Raw genomic sequence first — 13437 nt, 5'->3', positions numbered from 1 at the left:
GAAATGGAAGCCAATCCAGGATGAAGAATCAGGTTTGGCTAACCACAGTATCATATAAGCCCGGTGCCCCTATACAATACAGTCTAGTTGAGATTAGAATTTAGTGAAGTTCTAATCTGCAATACATCAAAAATCACAGCAGCCCAGCTGAGGGGTAGAGAGGGGCTAAAGAAAAGAGTAATGGAAGCTTTTAACATTTCTGTAAGCTTTAACTTACTTAAATACTAAAAATGGACTTACGTTATTCCTGTCAAATCCTAAAAATTAATTAACAAAATCTTTTACATAGTTAGTTGGAGTATGAACTGCCACAGCCTCCTTGGAAACAGCTTGGTAATTGCTTATGGAGTTAAGTAAACATTTCACACATGACCCAACAAATCATCCTTAGATGTTTCCCTAAGAAGAATGAAAACTCATGCCTTCAGAAAAAAATCTGTACACAGATAGAGGCTCATCACAGATTTACTCACAATCTCTAAAATCTGGAAGCAATCCATGTCCACTTACAGGTGACCACAGACAAAAGTTGTGGTACCGTCATGCAATGAAACAATATAGTGGTTAAAAAACAAAACAAAACAAAGTAACCATTCCTGATGTGTTACAACATGTCTGAGTGCTTATTCTGGGTACAGATACAAAGGGTTACTTACTGTGTTATATGATTCTGTTTTCGGTGGTTCTCAACCCGAGGGTAGCAACACTTGAGGTTACATATCAGTTATCTACATTACGATTTATAAATAACACTTACAAAATTATGGCTATGAAGTAGAAATGAAATAATTTTAAGGTACAGCATGAGGAACTGTATTAAAGGGTCAAAGCATTAGGAAGGTTCAGAACCACTGGTTTATATAATAGTAAGTAAAAGGGAAATGGCATGGTTGGAAGACAGATTAATGCTTATTGGAGGTTGGGAGGGACGTTGAATAGAAAATGCTGCGGGGCTCTTTTTGATGGAAAATTTCTACATATTGGTTAGGTCGGGGTTATACAGTTGTATATATTTACTGAAGCTAATGCTATACCTAAAAACATATTATTATAAACAGTATAAACAAAGTCATAAATTGTGGTTTGTATCATGGTTATATGATAACCTATAGTCTTTCCCATCTAACAGAATTTATTATGCAATGTTTCAGGTTATCATATTGTATAATAGCATGTAAAACAGAGGCTCTCTATGAGGGCACACAAAGGCAGTTGGAAAGAGGGTCCTGGAAATGGATGATCAATTCAGATGGCAGTATCATATGGGCCTAAATGACATAATTACAGTGTCAGTTGGGGCTGAACAGTCAGCTGGACACTGAAAGTTAATGGCACCAAGAGAATCTGAAGAGCATAAATGCTTCAATTCAGGGCTCAAAATTAGTGTTTAAAAATTAATTAACAAATAAGTCATTGTGAAAATATAGAAAATGGTAACAGTAGCCGCAATGCTTGTAAGTCCTTCCAAATCCTCTTTTTCCATTAAAAAAAAGGGGGGGGGGGACAAATGAGGGGCTTGGGAGATGGCTCAGTGGTTAAGAGTATTTGTCCTTCCAGAGGACCCAGGTTACGTTTCCAACATCCACAAGGTTGGTGGCTCACAACCATCTATAACTCCAGTTCCAGGGACTCTAATATCCTCCTCTCACTTCTGAGGATACTAGGCATGCGTGTAGTACACACACATACATACACATACATACCTATAAGCAAGCACTTATATACATAAAATAAAAAATATATTTTAAAAGGACAGATTAAATAGTAACATCCATGGCCCAGCGTCAACAACTTAAAAGTTACCTCAATGAATAAGGCATCCCCTGGACCCTCAAAGCTGAACAGGCAATATGAAAGCCAACAAAGATAGTGAAAGATGCACATTGTATCAGTGTACACAAAAGAGAACAACAAGGCGGGAGTCATCACTGAAAAGCAGTGGAAGGTAGTTTGGGGGCACAATGGAACACTGCTGTGGATATGTGTGTGCTGAAGGGAAGATCTGAAGAAGAGGCAGTCTTGCCTCTGTGGCCTTTCAAGACTAAAGGCTCCTTTATATTAAAAAGTCTCATGCTAAAGGTAGAGGCGGTGTAGAAAGCCAATTATAAGATGGGAACCCACGGGGGAGTTTGAAAGAAAATAAAGATCAGGTTAAAGGAGAGGAGTCACACCCCATAAAGTACTTGTAAGGACACCAAAAGAGGGAGTGATAGTTGTGATGCAAGAAAAGTCATTCTGACCCATTTTTCATCATAAGGAAATGTTGAAGTTTGTATTTAAAAAATGACAAGAGAACTCTCAAATAACTTGATATAAAAGAAAGAAAGAAAGAAAGAAAGAAAGAACAAAGGAAAAGAAAGAAAGAAAGAAAGAAAGAAAGAAAGAAAGAAAGAAAGAAAGAAAGAAAGAAAGCGCTGGGCAGAACAGCATTCCAACAATAAAAACTTACCAGAAAGAAATGTTTATAAAGACTGAAAATTGTAACTTACTATTTTAAGATTATTTGGCAAAATAACATTAAGAAAGGATGATATACATCAGAATTAGAAACCTCAGAAAATAAGAAGACTCACAATCAAAGTTGATATCAATCATTTTAGAAGTGAACACTCAAAGAGAAGGAACAGAAGAGGCAATAGACACAGCAGAGAGTCGCTTAAAATAAGTAAGAGTTAAAGGATTGCAGGCAGCTGCCCACAGATCTACCCCGCCAAGCCTTCAGGCTCCTATGAATTCTAACTCAAAGCATCCCTCTGCCTTTCCTCTTTGGATATCCATCCAAATACGAGCTTAGTATGCTTGCCCTAACACTCTGGGCTTTTTCCACCCTTTTCTCTGAAGACTCTCCCTCCCTTTCTCCACAGCAGCTGGTCCTAGCTCAAAAGGCATGACTACTTCATCATCTCCTGCCTCCTGGAAGCTGCCAAGATTTGTTCGATGCCTATAAGATCCAGTAAGTCACCTCTCCAGACTCCTTTGAATATGAGGATGAGTGCATTTTGTATGGGTATGGAGGTCAAAGAACAACCTTAGGTTTTGTTCTTCAAGAGAACATGCACTTTGCTTTCTAGACAGTGTCTTTCACTGACCTTGAGCTTGTCTATTAAGTTAAGCTGCCTGGGCAGTGCGTCCCAGGGTTCCCTTTCCTCCTCCCCTGTGCTGAGATTACAAGACCGTGCCACCATGCCGGACTCTACGTGGGTTCTGGGGATTCAAAGTATGTCCTTGTACTTGCGAGACAGCACAGTTCTGACTGAGTTAACTCCCCAGCCTGAAAAAAAAAATTGGAGCTTAAGGTTTTTGTATTAGATGATAGCATAGTTAGTGTTGAATCTATAATAGCAACAATAATAATAATTTGGTTCTATAAATGAATGCCCTTGATTCTTAGGAGATAATGGTAGAAGAACTTCGGACTGAAGCTTCGTTGAGTCTCTAATTTCCTCTCTTTATGACCTGACGGCTCGAGTCTATCCTAGGACCCAAGTGACCTGACCTGAAAAGATGAGGTGACCTGCATCAGTCGGGATCGTTTGGGCTTCAAGTAACAAGACACCTGAGTCAAGGCAGCTTGAACTGTAAGGACACCTCCTGTAATAAGAAGTCCAAAGGCAAATGGCTCCAGGACGGCTGATTCACCAGCTCCTGGACACAAAGCCCTCATCTGCTACCTTTTCTGTATTCCTCCCAGCTTTCCCTCTGCCACAAGATGCCTACACAACTTTATGGGCTGTCTCCTCACATGACATACCCAAAGCAGATCGGAAGGGCATGGGTTAGCACCCTCTCTGCTTTGTCCTCTTGATCAAAGATGACATTCTTTCCCATAAGCTCCATCCCCCTAGGATTCCCCTCACACCTCATTGTCCATACAGTTTAATTAGTACTCATCCCCTGGGAATATTCACCAGAACAAGACTAATGAGGGATGGTTGTTGGGTGAGCAGCCAGCCATGTTTTGTATATGATCTGCTCACAATCACCTATTCAGGAATCTACAGGAAGAAACACAAGCAGCCATTGCTGTCAGCGGCAAGTTGGCTCTGAGTTGATAAAAGGTTATAACAAAGCTGGGCCAGGTAAAAGCCAAGAATGGGCTCTATCACCTACCTGTACCCTGATGTTTTCTGCCTACAATTCAGTTCCAAACCACATAGAATGTACCGAGTAGGACCCCACATTGGCCAATGACAGGGGGGAAAAAAGCTGCCCTCTCATAGAAGAGGCAGTAGTTATAACTGCACAAGGATGTCTTAAGCCGCTGGTAGCTGAAGTGTAGTGTGCTTTAGAAGGTGTTTTTTATGCAGGAGGGTGACTTTATTTCCACATCCCTCAAACACACGTCCAAATTTGCTTAGAGGTTTTGACCTCCACTAGGAACCCGTGTTGGTTAGTTCCTTGGTCTGAGTCTCAGATTCCCAGAGGAGAGAAACTGAGAGGTAAGGTCAGGTCAGGTGTCCAGTCCACCAAGTACAGAGGCTTCAAGTGACAACAGATGCACATGGACTAAGGAAAGCAGAACTAGATACAAGGGTCCCCATGCCAGGCTGCAACAGTATCCCTAATTGCTACAATAACCCTCTTAAAGTAGCAGTTCAGAGAATTGGAGAAGTTTCTTCCAGGGGATAGTTGGCAACATCTGGAGACACTGTGGTTATTACAGCCTGTCTGTGCTGGCTAGTTTTGTGTCAACTTGACACACACTAGAGTCATCAGAGAGGAGGGAGCCTCAGTTGAGAAAATGCCTCCCTAAGATTCTGCTGTGGGGCATTTTCTTAATTAACGACTGATGGGAGAGGGTCCAGCCACTGTGCGCAGTGCCATCCCTGGGCTGGTGGTCCTGGTCCTATGAGAAAGCAGGCTGAGCAAGCCATGGGGAACAAGCCAGTGAACAGTACCCTCTGCAGCCTCTGCATCAGCTCCTGTCTCCAGGATCCTGCCCGGTGTGAGTTCTTGTCCTGACTTCCTTCAGTGATGGACTGTGTGATGTTGAAGTGTGAGCCAAATGAACCCTTTCCCCTCCAGCTTTCCTTTGGTCATGGTGTTTCGTCACGGTAATAGTAACCCTAAGACACTGTTGGTGGAGACCAGAGATGTCATGCCCAGTTTATAATTCTCCCATAGTGTTACGTGGGAAAGAACTGTCTAGCCCAAAATGTCAGCAGTGCTGGGGTTGACAATTCCCACAGTCCACTCTTTATCTACAGTAGTGAGGCTTGAACTTGGTGCCTTGTGCATACGAGGCCAGGGCCCTGACACTGAGCTACACCACCAGCCCTTTCTGTACTTTCCGCTTTGAGACAGGATCTCACTAAGTTGTCCAGTTTGGACTTTAATTGGCTCTGTAGCTCAAGCAGTCACTGAATTTTTTATTCTCCAGCATCTGCCTCTCAAGTTGCCAGGGTTGTAGGCCTGAGCTAGAAGGCCCAGCTCCTTATGGCCCTTTGATTATTCTAATTGCTGTGTCAGTCAAATGTAGCACCTCCACCCACAGGACACTGACCTATGTCTAACACCCATGAGAACGGATGTGCTGGCAGAGGGCAAATGAAGACAGCACTGCAGAGAGTGCAAACATCCTGTGTCTGATGATCCAGGTGCTGTGTGAAGGCAGTGAAAGTGCCCTGGCAGCCCGAAAAGGCAGGGGACTAAGACCTTGAAGTCCTTGCCCTGAGGGTCGGGAATTCGAGATGTTTTAAAAGGCAAGGTGAGGTAAGCAGAGGTGGAGGCAGAGAGCGAACAAAGCAGACACCCGGCTTGTTCTTACTGGTACCGAAGCAGACAGCCCCAGCCTACATGGTGCCGGCTCCTCCCACAAGCCATCAGGGAGAGCTGCAGACTAAGTCCTGACAGCTGTGGACTATGGAATAAGCATCTCCTCCCACTCCTGGCTTGTTAGGCAGGCAGGGACAGGCTACAGGCCTTTGGGCTTCTTTTCAGCTTAGGCTATATAACATCTGCCTATGTTTCTGTTTTAAAAGTTCTTTTATCATGTTATTATTTTTTACTTAGTTATTCTGTTTATATCTCTATGCCTTTGTTTCTCGAGGCTACGTTTGCAGCTTGAGCTCTAAAAAAATAATGCCTTGTAAGTGGTTCAGAGTGAAGAATGCTCGGTTAATAAGGGAGGGAGAAGAATCTGTATGGGTGGATATGTTCCTTAAATTCCTGATGAACTCAAGCTTGGTCTTTGACAAAAAAGCAAGATTTTACAATTTAGAAAAGTTTTGAGAGCAAGGCCAGAAGTTAGACAATTCCGGGTCTTTGCTGCCCTCTACTGATTACAGTGAAAACTGCAGGTGGTTCTCTACAAGACAAGTTTGGCTTTTCTACCCACAGGCTGAAAATGTGAGGCCCTCTTCCGGTGGAGCTCGTCTTCTAGCTTAGAGACAGGCCGGAAATGTTGTAATGGTGTCTAGCGTGCTCTGGGGTGGAAAGCAGGCTGCTCAAGATGGATCTGAGATGGAAGGAGAGCAGAGAGCCCTGTGTTCTGAGCCCGGGCAAGAGTCTTCCAAGGAGTTAGAAAAGAACATAGTGGTCCGCGAAGTCAGAACACAGCCAGGGGAAATGAGAAAGAAAGACTACGGAGAGGCGGGCAGGATGCCAGCCCTCCCAGAAGGTCCACGACACACATAGGAGCATGGACTTCATTCTGGATAAGCTTCTTTTCTTCAGAAGCAGCTTTCATTTTCTTCAGAAGCAGTTGCTACATTTTCTTTTGGGGTGGGGCCCAAGAAAGGGTTTCTCTTTGTAGCTTTGAGGATCCTGAGACTCACTCTGTAGCGCAGGCTGGCCTTGAACTCTCAGAGATCTGCTCACCTCTGCCTCCCAAGTGCTGGGATTAGAGCCGTGTACCACCACCGTTGCCCTGCTATTTTCAATTTTTTAAAACGTTGGGTGTGCTGTGTATGAATGTGTGTGCGCACACACACAGGGTACAGCATTTATGCGGAGGCCAGAGGCTGACATTGGATGTCTTCCTCAGTGGCTCTCTACTTCCTGTTTTGGGATAGGGTATCTCACTGAGCCTGGAGAGCTCACCAGCAAGCTCCAGGAGTCCACCTGTCTCCCCAGCACTGGATCCAACTACCCACTTACTGCTTTACTTGTGTGCCAGGGATCCAAATTCAGATTCTTTCACTTGTACAGAAAGCGCTTTGCTGACTGAGCATGTCCCCAGCCTGATTTTGCTTCTAAAAGAATACTACCTGTGATCTAGGGAAGTGGTTCACTCAGTATGTGCTTGCCTTGTAAGAGGGAGGGCCTGGGTTGGATCCCCAGAACTCGTCTTAGAAAGCATGGTATTACCCACTGCCATCCCAGTGCTGGGGGGATGAAGACAGGTGGGTCTTTGGGGCTTGCTGACCAGCTAGTCTAGCTTACTTAGCAAGCTATAGACCAAGGAGAGATCCTCAAAAAACAAGGTGGAGGGTGCCTGAGGAGTGACAACTGAGGTTGTACCCTGGAGTGAGCATGCGCGCACATACACACACACACACACACACACACACACACACAAATCCACATACACGCAAACACATATACACACAAAAACATACCTGCACACAGACACACAGTATATGTTTACTATTGGATATCCATGACAATTTTTCTCCAAGTGTCAGAAAGTCACAAAGCCAGGCATCGTGGCACATTCCCTTAATCCCAGGACTCAGGAAGCAGAGACAGGCAGATCTCTGAGTCTGAGGCCACCCTGGTCTACAGAGAGCATTCCAGGTCAGCCAGGGCTACACAGAGAGATCCTGTCTTGAGAAACAAAACAATCTCTCTCTCTCTCTCTCTCTCTCTCTCTCTCTCACACACACACACACACACACACACACCTGTCCCCTGATGGGTGACGGATGCTTGGCAGTGGCAGGAGATGAAGCAGGCAGTGCTGGGAGTGGAGTGGGGCAGGCTGCAGGGTTACAGAAGCAGAAGGGTTAGGGATACTTTGGGGGTCTTGGCTTCACGACCCACTGGTGACATGGCTGTGGAGGACAGAGCTAGACAAGTTGCTGAGGCTACAGGGGTGACAAATCAGTTCAGACATATCTGAGGAGAAGTGACATCTGCCTACCCTGCTCCTGTCCTTTGGGACCAGTGGGCTGCAACCGCCATTGTGGGCACTTTGCTCTACCCTCCAGATGAGCCTGGGTGATTAACCCTGGCAGGGCTCGGCAAGGCAGTTCTCGTAAAAACGGCCGCAGAGCCTCTTGCTAACATGAAGGTGCCATAAACGCCAAGCAAGGAGAATTACAGCCCCGCAGGCTCATAAAAGAGAAAGCGTGTCACGGCTCGAGGAAGCCGCAGCGACAGCGAGGGCACCCAGCCGTCTGTCTTTCCAAGCTGTATTTCAGCTGCACGGGGAGACGTGACTCGTGGAAGCAGAGAGCTAGCTGGGGTCTCGGAGCCTTTTGTGAGAGGCCCAGTTATCAAAGCCGTCAGTAACGCTTCCCTTCTGCTCAGGGCTGCTTCAAGGTGAAGGGGGACATATTTTGAACTTGTACTAACGCAGCCATAAGGAGGAGAAGCCACAGGAACAAACCCTGCCTCGGGCAGCCTTATTCTGGGGAATAAGCAGCAGCCAGTGTCCTACCTTTTTCAATCCTTGACCCACCTGTCAGCTAATTAGGAGGGAACCCAGGTGTTCTCCCTACCTTGATCCGATCCCCTGCTAACCATCTGTCCGTTTGGCTTTTGATGCACCCCACATGTCTAATAGCCTCCAGCCCCCTTCTTCTTTTTAGTTTGCTTTCTCTTTTGCATGCAACCTCTAGTTTACAAAAAAAAAGAAAAAAATCAGTAGGATCTGATGTTAAGCATGGCATTGTGCTGGGGCCCTGGAAATAGTACAGCGGGAAAAGAAATGTGATATGAAGATCCTACTCCAAAAGAACTAGCAGCCAGCTATGTAAGCAACTTCACACACACACACACACACACACACACACACAGAGAGAGAGAGAGAGAGAGAGAGAGAGAGAGAGGAAAGTTAGACCAATTGCATAGAATAGTAGCTATTTTAAAAATAAACTTTATTATTAAAAAAAAAAAAACCTTGCAAATAAAAGCACCACACGCCAGAATTAACCAGTCGCAAAGTCTGTGCAGCTCAGTGAACTTGCATACACTTAGAGTTGCCATAGCTTATCTACCCTGAGGCTGACCGCATGCCAGGCCTGCCAGTTGGGGCCGTTGTCTCTGTGGTCTTTACCATAACCTCAGGAGGTAAGCCCCTCTGCTGCGACCCTCATGTTCAGAAGAGGAGGCTGGAGCTGGGAGAAACAGTGACTTCTGGAGGGTGTCACAGCCAGGAAGTGTTGAGACTCTTTCTTAAGAGCCTGAGCCTGGAGTGTGTTCTGTTTGATGTTTGACAAATAACAGGAGCCGCGGTAAATGACGTAGGATTCCTGATAGCGTAACGGGGTTGGGGAACAGAGGGTGCTCATTCTGAGAACACTAGGCCCTTTGTTTCCTCTTAACATCTCTTCTATATACATGCACCCCAATCTGATTCACACTCCCATCCTGAACCCTAGTAATAATTTGATAACGAATCACAATTATATAAACACTGCTGCATGCTCATAGAACATCTTACATGTAAACAACAATAGCCCTAGGAGGTGTCGAGGAACTCAATAAATAATAAACCTTAATATGTATAAATGCATTTATTGATCATTTTTATAGCCTACATATTTTTTAAAATTGCTATTAAATTATGGATTGAATTTCTTTTTGTTTGTTTTGCTTTGTTGTTGTTGGGTCTTTTGTCTTGTTTTGTTTTGAGAAAGGTGATATGACTCAGGCTGCCCTCTAACTCATGAGCCTCTTGTGTCAGCCTTCCAAGTACTGTGATTGCACACATGTGCTACTGTAATGGTTAATACTGATTGTCAACTTAAAAGTGCCTAGGATTGCTGGGGGGGGGTGGCGGCGCACACGTTTGGTCCCAGCACTGGGGAGGCAGATGCAGGCAGATAATTGACTTGGAAGCCATCCTGACCTACAGAGCAAGCTCCAGGATAACCAGGCTTGTTACACAGAGAGACACTGTTTTGAAAACCATTTAAGGTGACTAATATGGCTACCCTTCCTCCTTGGCTACCAAAGTTATTTCTGACAGAAGCAGTTCTTCAGTCAGTCCTGCTTTGTGCTCAAGATCAAGCCCAGGGCCTTGCCCATGCTAAGCAGCTGGTCTGCCATGGAGCCACATTCTCAAATCCTCGCCTTTAAAATTTAGAATGTAAATCTAATCACCTAAAAGTCCCGTTTAGATCAGAATTGACCAATTTGAGCTGTTTCTGGCATGAAGACTTTTTGAGGACTGTTATCTACCACAGATGGAACTTTCCAGGGTGATTTCCTTTTGATCTGAAGTCAGTTTTCCCCCCTTTAGTCAATACTACATTTTACTGCATGCAGTCTAGTCATTTTAAGTTTTAATTTGTGTTAGCATTGACAGCAACATCTAATATGAATCTATGAATCGGGCTGCAGACTAAGAGTTCACATCTATTTCTTAGTTAAAGCACTGAGAAAATTGAGGCCATTCTGTGCCACAGAGAGGGCTAGAAAAGCAGAGAATCAGACTCAGACATAGAGGGATACAGCAGACGATGTCCCACGAGATGGCTAATGTTAGTTGTCAGTGAGACCAAATCCAGATCCACCTGGAAGATGGTCCTTCAGGCAAGGCTGCCAAGGATTATCTTGACCACACTAACTAATGTGGGAGGGGAATCTTGACTGGATGGTAATGATGGGGGAGGGGCATCTTGACTGGATGGTAATGATGGGGGAGGGGCATCTTGACTGGATGGTAATAATCTGGGAGGGGCCATCTTGACTGTATGGTACTAGTTCTTGGGCCCTGGATCCTGGGTACTGATGATGCAGAAAGCCTGATGAACACTAGTATTCCTGATTGCTGACAGCTTCTTTTGATTATTCTGGAACTTTACTTATTCAATTTGTGGGAATGTATGTGCCGTGGTATTCATGTGGAGGTCAGAGGGCCACATTTAGAAGTCAATTCTCCCATCTACTTTGTTGAGACAGAGTCCTCTGGGTCTTCTTGGGGGCTGTTGGCCACCAGCAGGAGGAGCAGAGACTGGGCCCAGGAAGGCCATGGGCCATAATGGACTAAGCCTCTGAAACTATAAGCCAGCCCTTATTAAGTGTCCTTTATAAGAGCTGCCATGGTCATAGTGGCTCTTCCCAGTAATAAAACCCTAAGACATACCCCAAATCGGTTTGCATTCACTTAAGCTTCAAAGCAACTCTTTGTGGAGATACGATTCTTTCCATTTTGTAGAGGCACTAACACTAGAAATAGACTGCCCCAAACCATACAGTAAAAGGCGGATCCAGGATTCAAACTTAGGTAACTGGGACCAAGGGGCTGCAGCTGTTCGTGTGCATTGCTTGTTCAGTTCTTGATACTGAAGGAGCGATGTAGAAGGCTTCGGGGACAACCCCTGCCTCTTCATGCCCCGAAAGCAAGTCTAGACAAGACACCGCTTTTAAGGGAACTCTTAAAAGCTGTAATAGGGATGCTGAGGTATAGCTCTCCACTGCTGCTGGCTGCTGGTGGGGTGTGGGTGGGGAAGGACTCTGCTTGCTTTAAGGGTCTGGCCACTGGGAGTTTGACTATGCTCCAGTGAGTACATGAGCAGCACAAATTGGATTTGTGGTTTCGTTTCATCTTTAATTTTCTTCTTCTTTGTTTTGGGGGTCAAGGGGGAGCAGGTCACAAGGGTGGGAGGTGGACTTGGGAGGAATGTGACGTGAGTGCGATAGGGGTGCATGATGTGCAATTCCCAGATAATCAATAAAAATATTACATTTTAATAAACCCCCCAAAAAACAAAGAACATGCTTTGGACCAAACACCTCCATACCATGCCTGTCTGCCCACTGTCTTGCTCTCTTACATCACCTGTGACATAGTCAGGTGTTTGTGGGTGTGGGTGTTTGAGACAGGCTCTCATATTGTCCAGACTGGCCTCAAACTCACTGTTTTGCTGAAACTGATCTCGAACCTCTGATCCTCCTGATTCCTTAGGAAGCTAGACTCATTCTTTGGGAAAACACCAAATGGAAGACAACACCAGCTTCTGTGGAGGAATGGGCAGTGGTCTTAGACGCCTCAGTTAGTTGTGGCTGTCATCATGGCTGTATCTGTGACTGTGGTTGGGGCCACAGGGCTGTGGAGACAAAGCTGAAGACAAAGAGTGGATCGCTGTCACCAAGCTGGGCTACCTGGTCAAGAACATGAAGGTCAAGTTCCTGGAAGAGATCTGAGATGTATGCTAATCCCTGCCCATTAAGGAATCCCTAATTGGCTTTTTCCTGAGAGCATCCCTAAGGATGAGATTCTAAAGATCATGACAATGTAGATCCCGACTTGGCTGGCCAGTGGACCAGGTTCAAGGCTTCTGTCACTATTGGAGATACAATGGTCATGATGATCTTGATGTTAAGTGCTCCAAGGAGGTAGCCACTGCCATCGTCCCTGTGTGCAAAGGCTGGTGGGGGAAACAAGATTGCCAAGTTCCATGCTAAGGTGACAGACCACTGTGGCTCTGTTTTGGTGAGTCTCATCCCTCACCCAAGAGGCACTGGCATGGTCTCTGCTCCTGTGCCCAAGAAGTTACTGCTGATAGCCAGTATTGATGACTGTTGCATATCAGCCAGGGGCTCACAGCCACCATTGGTAACTTTCACAAGGCCATCTTTGATGCCATCTCCACGACCTACAGTTACTTATCTCCCCACCTTGTTGACTTTCACCAACCTATGCAGATCTGTGTCTCCAGGACCTGGGATCTTAGGACCTGAAAAGAATTGGGCAGACTACAGTGTAATGCTGTAGTCAACTTTAGTTTGGCTTTAGTGTACTTTTATACACGAAGGCAACAAAGAAAGCAATGATCCAAGGAAGGCTGTTTGAGCTCAGAAAAAGATGATCAGAAAAATATGTAAATAAACACCAGTAAGCACATACTATTAACAGAGCAGCCCTGTCCCAGAACTTTCTCAGGACAGACCAATTTAAACCCAATTGCCTGGCACATGCTATAGATTATATCTGAGAAAGCACAGAAGCAGTTTGAGGGTCCTCTGAGGACAGCACATAATGGATAGTTTCACCAGACTAGGTTCCACAGCTATCTGCTGACATCCAACAAGAATAAACATGTCTTATCAGTTGAATGTAAATGTTTGCCACAGGAGGCACGAAATCACCTCCAAGAACAATGCAAGGAACCGAATGCACTTGAGGTAAAAAGGCCCTCTGCCTTTTTTTGGAGCCTCTTTCATAGTTCCCCAAGGCATTGCTCACCATGGGTCACTCTTTTGACCGTGTTCTGACACGCCCACCTTCTGGAAAGAGTCATTCTTTGCTACCTATTGGGAATTCAC

General features: G+C 45.2%; 1 pseudogene; it reads left to right on the top strand.

Annotated features, from left to right (window-relative positions):
• The first annotated feature begins 6408 nt into the window (after nt 1-6408).
• LOC132652501 (small ribosomal subunit protein uS5-like) lies at nt 6409-12852 on the top strand (annotated as a pseudogene).
• Nucleotides 12853-13437: the final 585 nt, after the last annotated feature.

The sequence above is a fragment of the Meriones unguiculatus genome, chromosome 2 (assembly GCF_030254825.1).
Source record: "Meriones unguiculatus strain TT.TT164.6M chromosome 2, Bangor_MerUng_6.1, whole genome shotgun sequence".
Taxonomy (NCBI): domain Eukaryota; kingdom Metazoa; phylum Chordata; class Mammalia; order Rodentia; family Muridae; genus Meriones; species Meriones unguiculatus.
Note: the sequence above shows the minus strand (reverse complement) of the source record. Positions and strands in the feature narration are given on the sequence as shown.